This window comes from Chionomys nivalis, chromosome X, assembly GCF_950005125.1.
Source record: "Chionomys nivalis chromosome X, mChiNiv1.1, whole genome shotgun sequence".
Classification (NCBI taxonomy): Eukaryota; Metazoa; Chordata; class Mammalia; order Rodentia; family Cricetidae; genus Chionomys; species Chionomys nivalis.
The window spans coordinates 29,415,505-29,435,256 of NC_080112.1; the positions used below are offsets into that span (position 1 = coordinate 29,415,505).

Here is a 19,752-nt window from a genome sequence, read left to right on the forward strand (position 1 = left end):
CCAAGGTTCAAAGCCCCAAGGCCTTTCTAGGTCTTCCGCCACCTTTCTTTGCAGGCAGCTCTGATCATCTGGATCCTGCATAGGGGCCAGCGGCTTTGGCTGCATACTCTCCTGTTCCTCCGTGCTCCGCGTAACTTGACCATACACTGGGTCCTTGGGCTCTTTGACACATCTGTTCCTTTCTGTCTCCACAGCCATTTATACAGTTCCAGCTCCCGAGTACATAGGCCTGTATAGCACATGAGCGATGACTCCAAAGCCACAAGGGCGTGTGGGTCATTTTTTTTTCTCTGCAGCCAGCATTGTCTAGAGCTCTGATAAACCTCCCTCTTGCTCCCAGATGATGACACAGGCCTGGTTTAGGGACATGTGGTCTCTGGATTTTCCGCTTCATTCCCATTTCTACTTGTTTCACTGTTGGCATTGATGTGGCCTCTGAAGCTCTGCTTAGGGTAAACAAAGTGATCCAAGGGGTCCTTTTCTTCCCACTCTCAGAAAAGTCACTTTCCCTGCTTAAGTAATGACCGCCTTTTCCTCCCAGCTTCCTGTCAGCCTACGTATATTTAGTGCAAGCTGCCCTGGGTAGAGTTTAATTAGGTACCAACTCACCCAGGGGCAAAAACCAAGGACCCCTCTCAGGTTGAACAAATGGGACCCAGGCCTGATGTAGGAGCCTGTACCCAGCCTCCCCTGGTTGGTAAGTGACTGGCGGCCAGCAGGTAGAGGGCTGTCCATTCGCAGCTAATGATCGCCTTAGGCACCAAATGATGGAAAATCCAGGCCGGTTGGCAAGCTGCAGGGCGCAGCCAGGGACAATTGTACGGACCGGACCAGTTTAAGGGCGGCTGCAGGGAGGGATGGCAGAAGGAACATAATGTGTGTGTCTGTGTACGTGGTGTGTGCGTGCGTGTGTGTGTGTGTGTGTGTGTTTTCTCTCCCCAGTCTCCCTGCTACCTTTCCCCAGCTTATGCTCTTTTCTTACATTTTTCTCTTGTTTCTAGCCCACGCAAGTGGAAATTAGAAAGGTCTTTGAATCCATTTATTTGTTTTAATAAAGACAGCATTTTAAGCAGCATATTTGCAGCAATTGAGTGTTAAACTAAACACCAAGCCAGCTAAATGTGTTAGGGGGAAATGAAAAGTCAGTTTACAAGAAACATATAATTAACACGTTCTTTGACTTTCTCTAAGCCTTTGTCTGGCTCAGGACAAGACAGAAGAGTCATGATCAACTTTAATAAAATGAAAGATCATATCCAGGCAAAGGGTGAACAGGAAAGTTCGGAGTGGGAAACAAAGGCAGAAGAAGGGATTTGGGGCATTGGAAGATATATGCTTAAAAAAGACATCTTTTGTTTCTCTACGTTAGTCAACAGCCATTTTCTCCTTCCCAATAGGAAGACTCTAGCTTGGACTGTACCTGTGAACAGTCACAGAAGCACAGTACTGGAGGGGAAGGGGGGGGGACACAGTCCTGGAGGGGAAGAGGAGGTGGGACTGTACCTGTGAAAAGTCACAGAAATACGGTCCTGGAGGGGGAGAGGAGGGGGGACTGTACCTATGAGGGGAGGGGGGGGACTGTACCTGTGAGCAGTCACAGAAGCACAGTCCTGGAGGGGGAGGGGGAAGGTGGAACAAGGCACCGGCAGGAAATGCAGGGGGCATTCAGGAGGCTGGGAAAACCGGGCTAATGGAAATTACTATGGCACAAAACTGGAGTCTTCCCATGGCCAGACTTCCAATAAACTGTTCCCCTCCTCACCCCTTGGAGAAAGTGAAATAAGACATTAGACTTTCAATAATCTCATATGGTGATGATCAATCAAAACCCAGAGGAGAAGGCCAATTTATAGAAATTGTATCTGCTTCACTGGGCGGCTGGAACCAGGGAGCTGAAAAGAACAGTGTGGCCGCCTTTGATGTGTGAAGTTGCTCCCAAACGACAAATGCCAAAAAGCACTGCCTGTACACATGGGGTCTTTTCAAAGAGAGGGTGCTCCACAGAGGGCTGTCCTGGGCCTCTCACTGTGGGGACCTGTCTAAAGGGAAAGCACATGCTTAGGCCACATCAAAGCCATTAGTTTCTATTAGCTGCTGCTTATTTTAAGTTGGAGTTGCCATCTTTCTTATTTGTTTTATCGCCACTGAAGTTTATTTACTGAATTAACTTTTAATGGACCCTCGACTTTGTTCTTCGGAGTTAGCTTCTAATACTTGGGCCTTTTTAGCTAGGCCCCCTCCAGGCTTTGTGATCAGCTTGCCTTTGTGACCCTCAGGCCCCGTCCCCTCCACCCCAATCCTGGAGGTGAAGAGCTCAGCCTCTGTTAACTCCTTGACTGCTGGTGTCTTTTTTGTGTAGCTACTAATCACCTCCTTTTGATCACTGCCAAGTTCTCAGGTTGAAGGAAGGAAAAAAGACCTCTTGACCATTCTGACTGGCTTTCCACATGAGCCTGAAAATGTCGACAAATTTGAAACATCTGCCGGGCTGCTTTGGTCTGATTGCTAAAATATGCCGACCTCAAGCCCCCTCCCCCCGCCCTTTTTAATCTGTTTCATATTCACAAATTAAGCATTTAGTCTGGGTAATAAATCAGGGCGGTTTACGAGGCTCACAAGAGACAAACAAGCGAAAAGGGCGCAACACAAGCCCTTGGAAGCGGAGCTGCCAGAGCCGGGAACTCCACTCACTGGAACTCCTAGGGCAGCCCTGGTGCACCCCAAAAAGACTCCCACACCCACTCTTTGGCGGGTCGGGGGGCCTAGCAAGGTAGAGGGTACAGATGAACAGCCCTAGCCTAGGCCCACACGCCTGGAACCTTCCGCGATAATCTGGAGTACCTGGCCAGCCCCAGCTCCGTGCAATTCGGCATCCTTGCCCTGCAAGGAAGCTGCTGCTGGCAAAGGTGACCACCTTACCCTACCCCGCACACACACCCTGTAGTGGGCCCATTAAGTCTCTTCCCCACAGAGATACTGGGTTCCCCTCCCCCACCCTCTCCTATCCGGCTGGGCTCAGCCTTAAAGATTTCCAACCTTACACTAACCAAGGAAGAAAAAGAGTCCCTCCATGCCCACACGTGACTGCCACCAAGCCTGGGCATGAACCTCTCTGGGCCCGCTCCCTCCTCCCAGGTTTCAAACCTAAGTAGCCACAAAGCTACTTTCAGATTCAAATGCAAAGCGGATGGCGCCTTTTGAGTGGATCCAGGCTTTACAGAGGAGCTGGAAAGAGGACCAAAGAAACAAACGGGACGCGTTCCCGCTGCAGAAACCCCAGCCCCGGTTTTAGTGGCCACGCAAACTCGGGCGGGGGGGCTCTTATTTGTGCGTTTCCCGCCTTCCCTGGATCAACCGTGAGAAGTGGACCTGGACCAGAGGTTTCGAACCAGTCCCAGTCCAAAACCTTGAAAGACCTCCCTCAAAGAAGAGTGGCTCTGGGGTCACCTCGATTGGGCCCTTTGTCGCCCTGCTATATACTCAAGTTCCCTAACGACTGGTGTTCATGATGCTATCACGGGACGCGGTGGGCCGGGAAACCGGGGATCCTGGCTGTACAGCCCACCCCGAACCTAGGGAGAGGGTGTAGGAACAATTCCCCCAACCCGCAACATAGCACAAACGTCGCCCTTCCTCTTTCCCTAGCACACATTCCAACTGCGAAAGCCATTACCGCCGGCGCGCGAGAGACTTTTAAAATATTTACAGCCCGCTCTCCGCACGGTAGCCTGATCCATCTTGTGGGCGCGGAGGCGGGGCGCTCAGGCGGGGGAACGGAGCCCGGGTGGGGGGCGCTAGCCGCTTCTCCCCACCCGCGGCCCCCGGATCCTCTCGCTGCTCCCACTTCGTAACCCCGGGCTGGAGAGGCGACCCGAGCTTGTGCGCAGCGCCCCCGGGAGCCCTGGCCCGGCCGGAGAGGGCGGGGGGCGGGGGGGGGGACAGAGTCCGAGAGAAGGGAGGGCGGGGAGGCTGATTTAGAGGTTCTCACCGGGAAGCGAGCAAGGCACAGACCTGAGAGCCGCGGCGCGGTGAAATCCGAGGAGCTCTCTTGGCGAGGAGGGGCTGTCAGAGGCCATTTATCTCTCGCCAGAGTGGAGGCTCGGCTCCCACACCGCCCGCGAGTAACAATGGCAGCGAGCAGCAGCTCTGCACGCGCTTCAGTGCATGAATGGATTGCGGAAGATGCCTGCGCTCCGCTCCGCTCCACTCCCGCGGCTCCTCGAGCGCCCCTCCCCGCCCCCGCCCCCGCCCCCGCCGCCTCGCCTCTCGGGGTTCACAAGTTGGGCCCTACGGCGTGGTCCTTCTCACTCAACCCGCGCCTCCCCCTCCTCACCCCGGTTCCCCCAAGCCGTTCCCAGGGCCTTGGCACCTCGCCATCGATAGTCATTAGGGGCTGAAACTTGACACTAGCCTTCCCAGCCTCCCCGACGCAGACACCCCCACCGGCGAGCTCCCTCTCTCCCGGCCCTGGCAGCTCGCGGCAAGTTTACTTTCAAGGAGTTGGACCGTGTTTCCGCCGCCGAGGCCGACCGCCTGCGGACCGGGGGTGGGGGGGTGGGGAGGAGGGAGTCGGGGCTCCGAAGGGTGTCACCTGCCCTGAGGCCTAGGGTGTTCCCAGGTGTTCGCTGGCTTTCAGCCCAGTCGCCACTCCCAGTCCGCTGATCCACAGCGGGTCCTTGCATTTGGCACGTGCGCATACACTCTGGGTACTCGGACCCCAGCCCACATGTCCCGCCAACTTTCCGATAGGCAGCAAAACAGTGTGCCCAAATTCTTCACGGCGACTAACAGTCTCCAGAGTGTTGGGAGAGGTCAGCCGCAGACGTGTGCCCCTTCGACTCTGCATAGGAGGTCTAATAAAAGTCCCTCGCCAGTTTCGGCTTGGGTTGGAACGAGGCAAACCCTAGCCCTCCGGGGTTCGGATCTCGTAGTCCTGCCAACAGTTTCTAAAGACTGGGGAACCCTCTAGAAGTGGACACCCACAGCGACCTTAAGGCAGTGCCTAGTAGCCCGCGGGAAGAGGCCAGGTTTCAGGAAGCCAGCCACACGTGCGCAAAGGCGCACTCAGGGAGGCAGAGCGCGACCCGTGGACCCAGGAGACTAGTAAGGACAGGCGAGAAGCTGGCAGTGAGACAAAGCCAGAGAACGCCAGGAAGGCTCAGCCGCAGACCCAGAAACACAGGCAACAGCAGCAGCCGCCAGAGCCCATAGCGGAGGCGTGCGCAGCCAGGCCCTGCCCGGTACATCTCCATTCATGTGAGAACGCGCACCCGAACTCTAGGAGGGCCCTGCTGCTAGGGTTGGTCTCTGTCTGTCCGGGGTAGGTCAAGTATATTTGGAACTTCCCAGCAGAGAAGGGGTCCCTGGGGCGGTCTTTAAGACTCCAGGCCCCTCTGGTGTCCATCCACCCTTCTCAGAGCTTGGGACAAAGATAGTAGGTTAATAATAGCAGTTCAGCACATTCTCAGAGGAGGAGCATGGTCTTAGAAGTGCCAATGGGCTTCCCTATGATGGTATCATTGGGCACACTACCCATTTTGACTTTTAAGCAATTAGGAACCAAGCTGGGTTTCCCTCAACCACTAACCCTGTAATGCAATTCGAGTAAAGATCTAGCGTAGGTACCAAGGCTCTCTGGCCACAGCCATCACACTGGGCCAATCAGTGCCTAGCAAGCCTCAGTTCCCTTCCTGCCACCACCGGCTCCCCTGCACTGGCAATGGCTGTAAAACTTCTCCCTCACATGAAGCCAAGTGCTTTCCACTGCTGTTGGCTGTGCCCATAGACACTCCCTGAACCCACACACTGGAACACACACATGCTTCTTCTGGCCCTTCTGTCTTCCTGCTGGTTGTCCTCTCAAAACCTGACTGTCTAACCCAGTGAAGTAGTAGGTGGCTGTCATGGAGTCTGGGTGGTCAAGTGGAGGCCACTGGGGAGTGAAGGCCAAAGCCTTTAAAGAGGAATGAACTTTTCCGTCTGAGAAAGAAGGCATCTAGGCGTCTCAGCCTGACGGGATGAGAAAGCAGAAAGGGAAGGCCAATACCAGTCTCAGCCTGCCTTCCAAGGGACAGCAGTTGACTTTTCCCTGAATAGTTTCTCTTTTGCACCAGTGGTTCCATCCATCTGTAAGGGAGCCAGAGTAGACAGCATTACCCGCGGGGGCAGAAGAGGAAAAGGGCCCCAGAGTTCAGCTGCTGGAGTAGGCCCGGAGTTTCCTGCTGGAGTTCACTTTCCTGCTCAGGAGGCTGTGTGCTTGTCTGGGGTGAGTCTGTAGAGGGGAGGGTGACTCCTGACCAGGAACAGCCATCCAGTTAAGGAAGTCCCGGAAGGAAGGACAGAGCTCCACACCTCTTCCTCTGTCCAAGCCCCATACAGAAGTCCTAGCTCTTTACATTGAAACATGGAGTGCCCCCCCCACTGCCCTTGGGCAAAGGCTGTAAAGTTCCTCCCTATCCCTTCAGCAGGAGGTCTCAAGTCCTAGCCCTCCCCTCTGTCTTCCATCCCTGTCCACCCCCCAGCCTTGGCTGCAAGATGCCTCGCATCCAACTGTGGTTTCCGGGCAATAAAACCACTATTAAAGTCACAAAGCATGGTTGATGATTTGCATCACATCCTCTCATGCACGGATTCAATATTTAATATACAATATTGAATACGGATATTAAAAATCAATAGCTAGGGACCCCTGGGGAGGTGTCACAATGCGATCCTGCTTCAAGAATACAACCAGTCCCCCTAAAAAGACAGGAACAGCAAGTTCAGCCAAGCTAAGGTAGGCACCAAGGGAACCGAGGAGTCATGGCTGCATCTCAGTTTCCTGTCCTAAGTTGAGCAGAAGCAAAGCCAACTAAATGGTATGCCTGTGGGCTTGGCTCGCTGCAGGACCAGAGCTTGTTTCTCTGCAGGCTGCCAGCCAGGTGCATGGAGCTATTCCGTAGCTTTTGGTACTTTCCTTTGGTTCGGGGCTGAGTCTTGTGTGCAGGCTCTCAACTTTTCCCACCATGATGGCTCCTTTCCTGGGCCTCAAGACATCCATCACCTCAGGCCCCGTGGGGGAGCTCCTGGCATAAACTTTCAGAGAGATGAAGCAGAAATTCCAGTGGCTCAGGATATTCTTCATATGATATAAAAGAAGGAGAAGAAGAGAAGGAGGAGGAATGCCTAAGTTGCAGGGTCTTCTGCAGTACCACCACCACCTTCAGACCTGTTGGTGGCTAGGAGCTTGAGGGGAGTGACAGAGGGAATGAGCCAAGAAAGCACTTGCACTTTGGAGTCACAATCAAGATCATCTGTTAAAGAGACAGGAGACAGCAAGCTCCTGGGATACATAATTATCTTTTCAGGCCTGGCAAGGAACACCAATTATTCTCTTCCTTATCAAAACATAGAAATATGCTTTATCAAAAAAAAAGAACTAGGCATTCACAGCCTGATTAGGCCTGTGAAGGAGAATAAACATTTTCCAGGAATTCCACCCCTCGCCCAGCTATGGAAATGGAAGAAAAACTGACAATAAGAGACATCAAGCTTAAGTTAACTGATTGAAAGGGTCTGGAGAATTTAGATACATAGGAACAAAAACAAAACCCTAAGTGAACTTGACCTACTGAAGTACCATCCTACACATCAAGTTAATGATAGCAACTCCGTGAATTTCCTTTTTATCATAGTTTAAACTAACATGGAACTAGTGAGAAGTCTTGGAAAGATCCCTCAGGAAAACCTCACAGTAGCCATTCAGGTAAAAGTCAGAAGTGAAGACCAGAGGTGTTGAGAAATTGCAGTAAGAAGCCTATGGTCTCCAGTCTTTGTTCCCTAACAGTTGTCCTAGAACCATCAAAGCCAGGGTGGGAACAGACACTCCTCTCAGAGCCCAAACAGGAAAAGCAGCTGCGGAAGATCCCCTGATGGTGGTTCACTCAGCCAGCCCCCTGAGAGTTTGCCTGTGTATATGCATGGGCTTCCTGGCTGGAATTCCTACTCTTACAGCATTGGACCCTGGGCCTGGGATTCTATGGGCATGTTGGATAGAAAGCAATAGAGCAACCGCTCCCCCAGCCTAACGGAACTGCTCTCTAGTTCACTCGGCCGCTAGGCCAAACTCCCGCCCTCTTACTAGCCACTCCACTTCACAGGCTCAGCAAATGATTTGCATCCAGGAGGAAGGAGTGGCTAAGGCCAGCAAAGGCAGGCCCGGAGAGGCTGGGGGGGGGGGCGGGGGGGGGAGCACGGCAGGCTTGAGGCTGACCCAGCTAGGGAAGATTACACCTCCAGAACCCAGAGTGGTATTTTTCCTTAAACCTGCTTGATACTTCAACTCTGACAGCAAGCAGCTTCGTGGCATTTAGATGGCCTATACCCAAAAGTGGGGGCGACCTCTGCCAGGAGGGACTTGCAAACTGTAGTGTGGACAAGGGTAAGATAGGGGACTGGGTAGGACAGTGGGAATTATTTGCCTGCCTTTGCCACCCCACCCTTTTGTACTGTTTTCCTGTTAGGAAGCGAAGCCAGTGGATTTGTTCTTGGAGGCCCTCTGGACTGCCTGCCACTTCCTGGTGCAAGGCCGTGAGAATAAAGGCTTTCTGCCAAGAGGTCCCCCTGGTTTAACACCAAGAACCTCGAATCCTGGCGGGAATCCTCGCATCCTCGCACTTCTAACAAGACTCTCTCTCTTTACACACACACACACACACACACACACACACACACACACACACACACACCAAAAACTACTCCCAGAACTGCTGAGGTGAATGCAGAGCCTATGGCCAGGGTCAGTGAAGGGACTGTCCCCATCATCAACAAGTTGCTGGCCGAGATAACAGCTGTGGGAGGGGGGAAGGGAGCCGCAGGCAGCCACGACTGAACGGTTGCGATCTAGAAAATTCAACAAGAGGCCGCCACAGTGGCGGCGGCTCCAATTAACTGAGCCAACAGGGAAGGCAGAGAGCGAGGCAGCGGCCCTGCCGATCGTGCCCGGGGCGAGCAGGCGGGAGGGGGCGCGGGGCCCCGGAGCTGCCCGGGCGGCCCTCGCACGGCCCCTCCCTGGGCTCACGGAGCGCGCCTGGTGTTTACATACTGTCCTTCCGACACGGGATCAAGTTTCAGGCCGCGCTGGAGGCGCCTGGGGCCGGCCACAGGCCGGGGAGAAGGGAAGAGCTGGAGCGGGATCTAAGGCCGCGCTGCATCGCCGAGAAGACCGGGCCACGGGTGACCGCAACTAGTGTAGCCCTCCCTCCTGGCCAGAGGTGAAAGTCTACCGTGTAGGGTGGCAAAGGCAGGCGGAGGTGCGGAGTGCTGCCCAGAGGGAAAAGCACGTCTGGCTCGCGAACGAAGCCCGGGTCTGAGAAGTCACGGGGGTCGGGGGGGCTCTGATTGGAACCCTTCGAGTCCTCTTTGTGAGCCCTCACTCCTCCCCCCAACTCCTTTGATAGACTACCCGATCCAGGCTATTGTTGTGGGCTAAAGGTCTGTGGACTGCAAAGACACAAGATTGGGAGCGACCTCTCGCTTTTCCTGGCGCAGCCTGGCCCCAGTGCTGCGGAGTGCCCGAGGGTGTCAAGTGTGGGCAAGTGATCTCCAGTTGCCGACACACTGTAAACAGCCGCGTGCGCTCGCCTAGCCCGGGGTGGGAGCCCCAACCCAAACACCTAGTGTCCTCTCGAGCTCCCAGGCGAGGTTTCTGTGGCAGGGACTGAGGAAAGAAAGCCCCCATGGCTTCCCCCAGCCCGCGGGCCGCCACCTGGATCCTGAAGAGAGTGTGGTCAACCTGCAGAGGCGCCAGGTGCTGCTGGGAGGGGAGAGCCAGCCTGTCCCCCTCCCCGTTGAATACTAGCTTTGTTCCCGAAAACAGGGGAAACATTAGGCTGCTGCCCCGAGGGAAACACAAAACTTCTTTTTGAATCTCGGAAAGGGCAGCTGACTGAACTTCGAAGTTCCCGAGATCGGCCAAGGAAGGGAAAAGCCGAGGGCTGGGGGAGACCGGGAGACTTGAGAGACAGACCAAACTGACGACGTGGGAAGAAAGCAGCTCAGGCTGTCCGGGCCGGAGTCTCAGGAACTCAACTCAGCGTGACGGTGCTTCGCGAGTTCCAGCGAACAGCCGGCTAGGCCAAGTGGTGCCTGGCCAGCCGACGGCTGCGCCAGCTTCCTGCCCTGCCCAGGACCGCGGAGCAGTAAGGCACGCCACCTCTGGCTGGCTTGGTATCACAGGAGGATGAGGGTATACAAATAAACCCCGGATTTCAGCACAGTGCACACACCCCACCACCATCCGCAACACAGTAGAGCCAGGCCAGTTGGTGGATCATCCGCTTCAGGCTCTCAACTTGGGGTTTAAGGCAAAGGTGCAGTGATCTAGCCAGCGAGGACGGCTGAGTCAGTCTGTGATGTCTTAGATGTCCTCCGTTGACTGCCTGTCCCTACTGCTCCCACCCCGTCTCCGCCTAGCTCAGGGTACCACCAGGTTAGCGATATTAGCCGGCATAACAGGCAAAAGGATGAGTGAAGGCAAATTTGCTGTCACCCCCCCCCCACCAACTGCCACCTCTCATTTAACCTTCCCCACATTTAAGAAAGGGGAGGGCACTTAGTCTCTGTCCCCTTTCCCCGTGGGACGCTCCCCTCCGTCTCGGAAGCTCAGACTGCGAATGAGGGTTTTCCCCCTTCCCCGTGGGCTCGCAAGGTTTCTAACTTCCTCTAAACCTCCCTCTTCGCTCCGAAAAGCCCCGAGGAGAGGAGCAGAGAGGAAGCCAGCCGCTAGTGTGCTAAATGAAGACCATGTGTGAGGATGGCGGCATCAGAGTGCAGCGGCCGGGAAGGGGGTGGTGAAGGCCGGTGCGCGACCCAGGGCTCCAGGTCCAGGGAGATAGCCTGGGCTTTGGGGACTCAAAGCCGCAGCGAAGTACTGCTAGGCTGGCCACGGTGTGTGTGTGTGTGTGTGTGTGTGTGTGTGTGTGTGAGAGAGAGAGAGAGAGAGAGAGAGAGAGAGAGAGAGAGAGAGAGAGAGAGAGAGAGAGAGAGAGAGAGGAGAATGTGAGTGTATGCGTGCGCGCGCGTGTGTGCCTGTGTGCGTGCGCAGGATCTGCCGCGCCGCGGGGGGCGGGGGCGGGGACGCAGCCCTGACTTCCTGGGCCGCAGCTGCGACCCAGGGCGCAAGAGCAGATCTTGCTCCGCGGCAGTGGTGGCTCGGGCCAGCCACGCTCGCAGCTAAGAATCAACAAAGAGAGGCCGCAGGAGAGCGGGGGAGGGGCGCGGCCGAGCGTTCGCTGGCTGCTGTGGAATAATAAAAAATAATTAATAATGATAATAAGAGAAAAATCCGCCGTCTTTCTTGGCACTGGGTTTCCGCGTGGCTGCAGCGGGAAGCGCGCTGTCCTTGACGCGGCCTCCCCCGCCTGGTCTGGCTACCCCTCCCCCTTCCTCACCCCCTCCCCTTCCTGGGAACCGGGAAGAGAAAGGTCTGCAGCTGACAAATATTATCCATTCTCCCCATCGATCGCGGAGTGTACAGATGTGAGCGCTTGATGTGCCCGCGGAGCGGCGGATCCTCCCTGCTCGCTCGCTCTCGCCCAGGCTCCGCTCGCCGCCCCCCTCCTCCCCCTTTGTTCTCCTCCCCTTTCCCTCTCTTTAAATAGATTTCAGGGCGCTGCCTGTTGGAGAGCAGCTGGCGATCTCTCCAGAGAGAGAGAGAGAGAGAGAGAAGCCCGAGGTGCCCTGTCACCAGCCTCCCCTCCCCCACCTGCTCTTCCCGCTGTGAGCCCACCTCCCCTTTTTTCAGTTTCCCAAACAGAAATGACCAGGAACACCCACGTCCACTGCATCGCGAACCTCGGAACCTTTGGACGCCTTGCGCTGTCCCCGTGCTGTTCCTTGTTTCTGTGAGGAAAAGGAGGAAAGCGCAAGGAGGTTACATAGCGCCCTGGCAGAAGATCCGAGGGTCGAGATCTTTCCCTGGCAGCAGCAGAGACAGTGCCCGGGTCACGCTAAAAGGGTACAGTTTACCCATTAGGGAAAAAGTCGGACAAGGCGGCCCCTTTATTCCTCTTTTGCAAATGGCAGATTAAGCCGGCAGCGCTCGGCTTCAAAGGGGCCCGGCCGCCCCGAAAAGGGTTAACCCTGCGGCCCATAATCGCAGACACACACTCACACGCGCGCACAGTGCGCCCTCCCCGCTCGCCAGAGCGCCGGCCACGGCCCGCAGTGCACCCGGGGCTGGGGGAGTAGCTTGGGGGGAGGGGCGGGCTTAACCAGGCCGCTCGACTGAGCCCGGGCCACCTCGCCGTCTGTCACTTAAATGATTGTCCTCCGCTCCGCTCAGTGCGGTCAGTACGGGCTGTTAACAGGCAGTTGCAATCAGTTTCCGAAAGGTCAGCCAAGGTCCTCCGGCTCTCGCAGACGGAAGGCATTACGAAACCGCTTTTGTATCTGCAGGCACTTTAGAAAACGAAGCAAGGAGGGGCTCACCCCAGCGCCGCCGCTGCTGGGAGCCCTGAGAGGGTCGTAGGCGGTGGGGAGAGGGAGTCTGCACCCCCGCGGACTTGGCTGGGCAGCTAGGAAATCACCGGCCAAGTGACCTAGGCCCTTCGTGTTCCGATGGGGAAGCGGAAGGTGGGCAGGCTGTTAGGGAAACAGAAATGGGAGGAAGTGGGAGAGACGTCTTGGTTCCTCTCCTCTCCCCGCCTGCGGCTCACACCCGGTCCTGGACCGAGGTGGGTGGCCTTGGGGACGGGGAGACCCCCACGGTCACTCCCAGACTCTCCGACATGCATAGGTGATAAGGAGGGTGATAGGGGGAAAGACCCTCGTAAAGCCAGCGAATCCCCGCGCGGTGTCTGAAGACGCTGCTGCCGCCGCTAGAAGTCGTCCATCAGCAACCAGTCCAACCTGCCAGTGATAATGTGCGATCAACACCAAATCACCCCCGCCAGGCGCGATCCATCATCGCAGCGCTCCGCAGGCCCGTGTGAGCCTGACTCGCGGCTGGGAGGTGGGGAGGGGTCCGCAGAGCAGGAGGTGGTCACCCAGCACACCCGAACTCTGCGGACCTCGCTGCCCCTCCCGGAGACATGCACCTTGGTGTTCATAACTATTCAAGTTCCCCAGCTGCGGAGTGCAAACACGGTGGCTCCAGAGTTCCAGGCACGGTCACTTAGGAGCCCGCATGTCCTCCACACCCAGTTACCCTGGTCACACCCAGCAAAGCCATCCTTTCCTTGGCTTTGCCCTGCCTGTCCCCTCCCCCTCCTTCGAGAACGCGTGGCTGGCGGGAAATTAATATTTAATATCGTGAAATTGATTAAAGGGCTGGAAGCCGGCGATGGGGTGGGGGAAGGGTAGGGTCTCAGCGCGTAATTAAAGATCTGGGAGTGGTGGCAGCTTCTGGTCGGCCCTGGCCCCACACAGTCTTTGTGAGGCCCAGGCGGGGTCGGGTGGGGTTGAGCCAGTAGCTCCTGAGGCCCTAGGTTCTGGCACTCGCTGGGGGGCGCGCTCTCTGGGAAGTAGGTTGTAACCCTAGCTCACCTAGAAATTACACCGACAACTGAGGTCCCCTTCTCTGCACTGAGGTTCGAATGTTTCTGGTCTTAGAGGTTTGCTAGTTACAGTAACTCCTTCAGGATCAAGAGGTCAAGGACCTCCTGGCGCTGTCTTCACTCTGTGTTGACCTTATGACGCCACCCCCAAGGCATGGGTCTTTTGGAACTCTCAAACAGGACTTGTGGAAGAAGGACTCAAATCCTGTACCTAGGGACCCCTAAAGCTGGGCTTACTCGGGGTTCCCGCCGGTTCTCTCAGGTCCAGGCTCCACCCTGGACCACTCACGCCTGGGGAGGCTTAACTCGTTCAGCTGCGCTGCAGATGGGGCCTGCTGCTTCAGGCTGCTGTCTCTAGAGAGCCTCGCTGAAAGCAGCTCAGCCAGCAACCTGTCTAAATGTTTAAGGTTATAGTGCTTCCTGGGAGTGACTGGGCTGACAGGGACTAGGGGTGATGGTGCAGACCCCAGGCACCTGGAGAGGCATTGGGTAGGTACTAGGTCAGCGGTAATGTGTTGGCTCTGTGGAAGCTTAAGAAATCCGATGGTTAAACTGGGCATGGTGGGACACGGCTTTGATCCCAGCCCTCAGGAGGCAGAGGCAGACAAATTTCTGTGAGTTTGAGGCCGGGACTACATAGACCCTGACTCAAAATAACCATCAAACAAACAAACAAACAAACAAAAAATCTGATAGTTGGTTCCGGGTGGGAATGAACCCAACTCAGAGTCCAGAATCTTTAGTGTCTTGAAGTTTGTTTTGTACACGATTTCTTTATTCCTATGTATTTATTTTGCAAAGCACTATGTCTGAAAAGCATCAAGTGCACAGAGAAAGCACACTTGGAATACAACAACTAACAGCATCATTGATCCTAATCAAGTAGGAGACCCTGAGGGCCAGGCTGACTCCAGGCCTACTGCGGGGAAGGTCAGGACCAGAGAGGATTAGGCTTAGCCTAGGGTTTATTGCTGTACTTGAACAAAGTGCCGGGGGCTGCCTAAACTGGGGCAGGAGAGAGGTAATTAAAAGGGGAACTGCCGAAGAAGGAAAGAGTAGCTGGCGTGGCTGCTGCGGAGGTGGGTGGAGGAAGTGTTTTCCTTCAGAATAACAAGCCAGTGCAAATGTTATGCAGAACGACTTCGTTTCATCAAAACAAAACCCAAAATTTCACATTCAGCCTCTCTTTCAAGCTGCTGTACAACACGCTAACTTCAGACAGAACCTTGAGGTGGTAGGTGTCAGCCAACAATTTACAAAAGGTAATAGGGGAGCTTTTGGGGGTTCTTCAGTTCCTCCCATTGAGAGTCTACCTGCATCAGCCCCTCCCTGAAGGGGGGGGGCTTTGACCTCTCAACTTGAGCCCTGCGGGAGATCTCTCAGAATGCACCGCATTCATCAATGCCATTTCTAGTAAATTGGACCTAAGGTTTCTTCCTAGGAGGAAGGCAGCCTACACAGCGCACATACCGATGTCTGAGCAAACGTGTGTGTGTGTGTGGGGGGGTGCTTATTCTGTAACTTTTACTAGAAAATACTATGGATTTTCCAAGACATTTCTGATGACTTCAACAGGGCTGGGCTCTGTGTCTTATAAAGGGTACTCCGTGGTGGCTTTGAATATTGTGGAACAGTGCTCCAAGGTTGGAGGAAACGACGTCTTGGGTGTGAAGCTTGTACCCAGGTGCCTGTCTACCAGGTGTAACCTGGAATCCACCTCACGCTCCTTGTCCCAAGAACCTGGCCCTACCTTCTAGTAACAGGAGTATCACGATCATAGTGGGGGTGTGAGAAAGTATTCTGGAATGACGTTGAGCAGTGGGGCTGTTTGAGGAAGTGGGGAACAGCCCCGGGTCGCTCCTGCTGGAGGAGGTGTGACTTCCAGCCCGAGGACAGAGCGCGCGGCGGCTCCAGGCCCGGGGACTGCAGCCACCTTTCGCGGGCACCAGTGGCCCGCGTGGCTGCGCGCCCGCCGCCATCTTGACCGGGAGGCGCGGGTCGCGCTGCCCCCGGCGGTGGCTCCGTAGAGCCACAGGCTTGGCGGAAGGGACCTCGCGGCCGTCTCCAAGCTGCCTGGGGCTGCGAAGCGTGCTGCCTGCGCTCCCTCTGGAACTCCCTCCCCACTGTGGGCCACGTGGGCCTTCTCCCTACAGGCGACAGAAGAGCGGCGACCCTCAGTGAAGCTGCCGCTCGCAAGCCTCCCTTGTCGAGTCGCCAGAGCGGGTTGTAATTCCGACAACCACCTCTTGTTCACGGATTCCTGAGATGGGCAGCACGTTAGCAACTCTGGGCACACAGTGCTCGGTCCTCATAGCCCGGAACTTGGGCCTCTGCCCTCAAGTGCAATCCTCTCAGAGAGCTGTGAGCGAGGGGGAGGAGATGTGAGGCCTGCAGCCAGGTCCCCAGCATTCAAGGGCTTTCCAAGGCTCGCTCTCAGGAGAGAGGATTTGAAAGTCACCACGGTTTACAAGAGCCCTTGATTGGCGAAGGACGGAACTTCATGTGTCCTTTTTTTTTTTTTTCGGTGTAAAATGTGTTGAAGGAAAACTTAGTAAGGACTTAAGGGAATACAGAAGGGCAAAAGTGATTTTTTTTTTTAAAGACACCTCGGATCTTCTAGCAATTTACAATCTTAGTGAAAAGGCAGAATTGCAAATGTCTAGACACAAACAAAAGGCCTGTGAAATCGACGCAAATCAAAGGCCTGGGGAAGGATCCATTAAATTATTTTTTAAATCGCCTTTATTTCTAGAAGCATACATCAGTGCTGGAAAGGAGGCTAAAAAATTACTAACAGTAAACTGGGTGTGGTGGCGCACGTCTTTAATCCCAGCCTTCAGGAGGCAAAGGCCGGTGGATCTGTGCGATCGAGGCCAGCCTGGTCTATAGAGTGAGTCCCAGGCCAGCCTGGACTACATATACACAGGAAAACTATCCTGAAAACTCAAAAATTAATTAATTAACTAATTAACTAAAATTTACAAACAGTGGATAGTTCCAAATTTCCAGGGAATTTACAGTCTTCTGAAGGGCTGCTATTTAGGAGGAAGAATAAAAGTATTTTGTTGTTGTTGTTGTTGTTGTTGTTGTTGTTTTGTATTTTCGAGACAGGGTTTCTCCGTACCATTTTGGTTCCGGTCCTGGAACTAGCTCTTGTGGACCAGGCTGGCCTCAAACTCACAGAGATCCGCCTGCCTCTGCCTCCCTAGCCCTGGGATTAAAGGCGTGCGCCACCACTGCCCGGCTATAAAAGTTTATTTAAACTAAGCAAAACATGAAGAATGAGAAACTCTGGTTCATTGCACAACTCCTGACATTCAGTATATGGTAAAGACGCAATTTTCAATCAAAACATTCTATTTGAAATTAGTAAACTATCCCACCCCATTTTCATTAAAAATAAAAGTTTTTTTTTTTTTTTTTTGGTTTTTCGAGACAGGGTTTCTCTGTGGCTTTGGAGCCTGTCCTGGAACTAGCTCTGTAGACCAGGCTGGTCTCGAACTCACAGAGACCCACCTGCCTCTGCCTCCCGAGTGCTGGGATTAAAGGCGAAAAATAAAAGTTTTAAGAAAATAAAACTAGCGGGGCGGTGGTGGAGCACTTTGGAGACAGAGGCAGGCGGATCTCTGTGAGTTCGAGGCCAGCCTGGTCTACAAGAGCTAGTTCCAGGACAGGCTCCAAAGCTACAGAGAAACCCTGTCTCGAAAAACCAAAATAAATAAATAATAAAACTAACAGAGGACTGAGTGGCACAAGCCTGCGATTCTCAGCACATGACAGGTTGAACAGAGGGGTTGGTCTTGACAAATTTAAGGTCAGTCTCATCTATAAAATGAGTGCGACATGGTAAGACAAAGATGTCAAAATGAATTCCACGGAGGCCAGGGTAGGGGCGGGGATATGATCTCACTAGATGGGACTAGATAGCCCAGCAGTTTAGAGTAGTTGCTGCTCTTGCAGAGGACTGGAGGTGGGTTCCCATCATTCATTTGGCCAACTCAACTTCAACTTAAGGTTCTAATGTCCTCTTCTGACCTCTGTGGGCACCTGAACCCACATGCCTATACACACACACGATAAAATAAATATTTTTTAAATGTATCTTATGCGCACAGGTGTTTTAACGGCATGTAAGTCTCTGTGCCATGTGTAAGCTTGGTGCCTGAGACAGTCAGAAGAGGACATTGAATCCCTAGAACTAGAGTTAACCTATGGTTGTGAGCTGCCATGTGGGTACTGAGAGTCAAATTTGGGCCCTTTGGAAGAACAGCCAATGCTCTTAACCACTAGGTTATCTCTCCAGCACCAAATCTCTAAATATATACATAAAGAGAAGTAGGGCAAAATGGTGCCATTAATACCAACATTTGGGAGGCAGATCAACACAGAGAGGCAAACAGACTCTCTGAGTCTGAGGCCTGCCAGGTCTACAGAGTGAGTTCCAGGACAAAAGCTGAAGCTGTATAGTAAGACCATGTCTTGAAAAACAAAACAAACAGACAAAAAAGAGGTGTAATCACCAAGATTCTTTTCTCTGAGCATGTTCTCTATGGGATTATACAATGTGACTGTGATTATAAAATATGGGAACAAAGTTAATAAGATACTGTGATCTCATACTATAATAAGGACAGGGAGAAGTATGGACATCTAAAATCTTGCTCTACCATTTTAAGACATCAACAGATAAAGCTGACATGGATTATTACTCAAGAAGTAATACACATCCACATTATTTAGGGACATCATGATACTCCACAGCAAGGAAACCAGGGGAATACCCAAAAGGGACTAATTTGTGTGCCCAGCTTTTACTTATAATTTGGTTTCATAAGCTTTAGGTAAATATGCCATCCTTAAAAATATTTTTTAATTTTTTTAAAGTTGAATAAAAACTTGGGTTATTCTCTTGGGTGGGAGAACCAGAAGTTCAAGATCAGCCTAGGATATATATGAGGCCCTGGCAAAAACCAAAACTATGCCCAATCCAGGGAGGAAATTTCGTTGGTAAAGTTCTTGCTTAGCATTCATGAAGCCTTGGGTTCAATCCCCAGCATATCATAAAACAGGTCCTGGTGGTACATGCTGTAATCCTACCTCTGATGAGGTAAAGCCAGGAGAATCAGAAGTTCAAAGTTATCCTTGGTTGTGTAGGACTTTGAAGCTGGGCTACATGAGCTTCTACTTGAGAAAAAACAAAAACAAAACAAACAAAACAGCCGGGCGGTGGTGGCGCACGCCTTTAATCCCAGCACTTGGGAGGCAGAGGCAGGCGGATCTCTGTGAGTTGAGACCAGCCTGGTCTACAAGAGCTAGTTCCAGGACAGGTTCCAAAACCACAGAGAAACCCTGTCTCGAAAAACCAAAAAAAAAAAAAAAAAAAAAAAAAAAAGGATGTCAAACTCTATTATACCACCTTGTAAGGTCTTATGCTCAGACACTTACGCAAAGTACACAAAGGCCTGTCATTATCAGCACACGTTAAAGGCTACATGTTCCAAACCAAAGAAACTATCTGTCTCACCCCCAAAGTACCCAGAACCTTACTTTCAAAACAAGATACCTAAGTACAGTAATATACCTATCTTTGCCATACATACACACAGACACATACACCCGCCCTAAGACTAAAATAGTTCCAATAACTTAAGAACACTAAAGTCTGCAGATGAGATGTGATCAAACAGAGATCAAGTGTGGGACCTACTGCACCAAGGAGCTGGTCAATATTGGTTTGGCTTGTAGTCTTAGGCTGATCTGCTATGTTCCTAGGATGTCCTACCGTATGTCACCTTCTCTTTTCTTCTTGATCAGAGGTAGAGTGGGTTTCTCCTTTTGCCCTGAGTCACTAGCCTACCTGGTAATTTTGTTAGAATTAGAAAAATGTCCCCCTGAGTCTGAATTCCAGCTATCACTCTCTGTCTTGGCTAGGAATCTTTGCGCAGCAGACAAACTACACAACCAGATAGAGTGACCCTGCCTGAAGTCAGCCATTTCAGGGGCTCCCCCCCCCCAAGTGTTGCTTAGTTCTCATCCACAAGGTTCCTGCTGAATGTGAGTTCCTTTGGTTTCTAGCATAAGAACTAGTCCAGCAAACCCTAGTCATCCTAAGGGAACTGTAGAAAACCAGATACATACTGGTGAGCACAACATAAGGGAGATCAGACTTCACCTATGGCTTCTCTACTCAGTAGGGATTTTAGCTTCCATTGAAATC

The 19,752-nt window shown here is 53.1% G+C and overlaps 1 protein-coding gene across 2 annotated transcripts in view; it reads right to left on the bottom strand.

Annotated features, from left to right (window-relative positions):
* Positions 1 to 19,752, bottom strand: part of Bcor (BCL6 corepressor) — a 122,505-nt gene that overhangs the window by 87,534 nt on the left and 15,219 nt on the right. The window contains exon 1 of one of the 2 annotated variants that reach the window (XM_057759642.1): positions 4,012 to 4,079. The exons of the other annotated variant lie outside the window; for it this stretch is intronic. The gene's annotated coding sequence lies outside the window, so the exon portion shown is untranslated. Of the gene's footprint in view, positions 1 to 4,011; positions 4,080 to 19,752 lie in introns of those variants that run through there. 2 annotated transcript variants of the gene reach the window in all.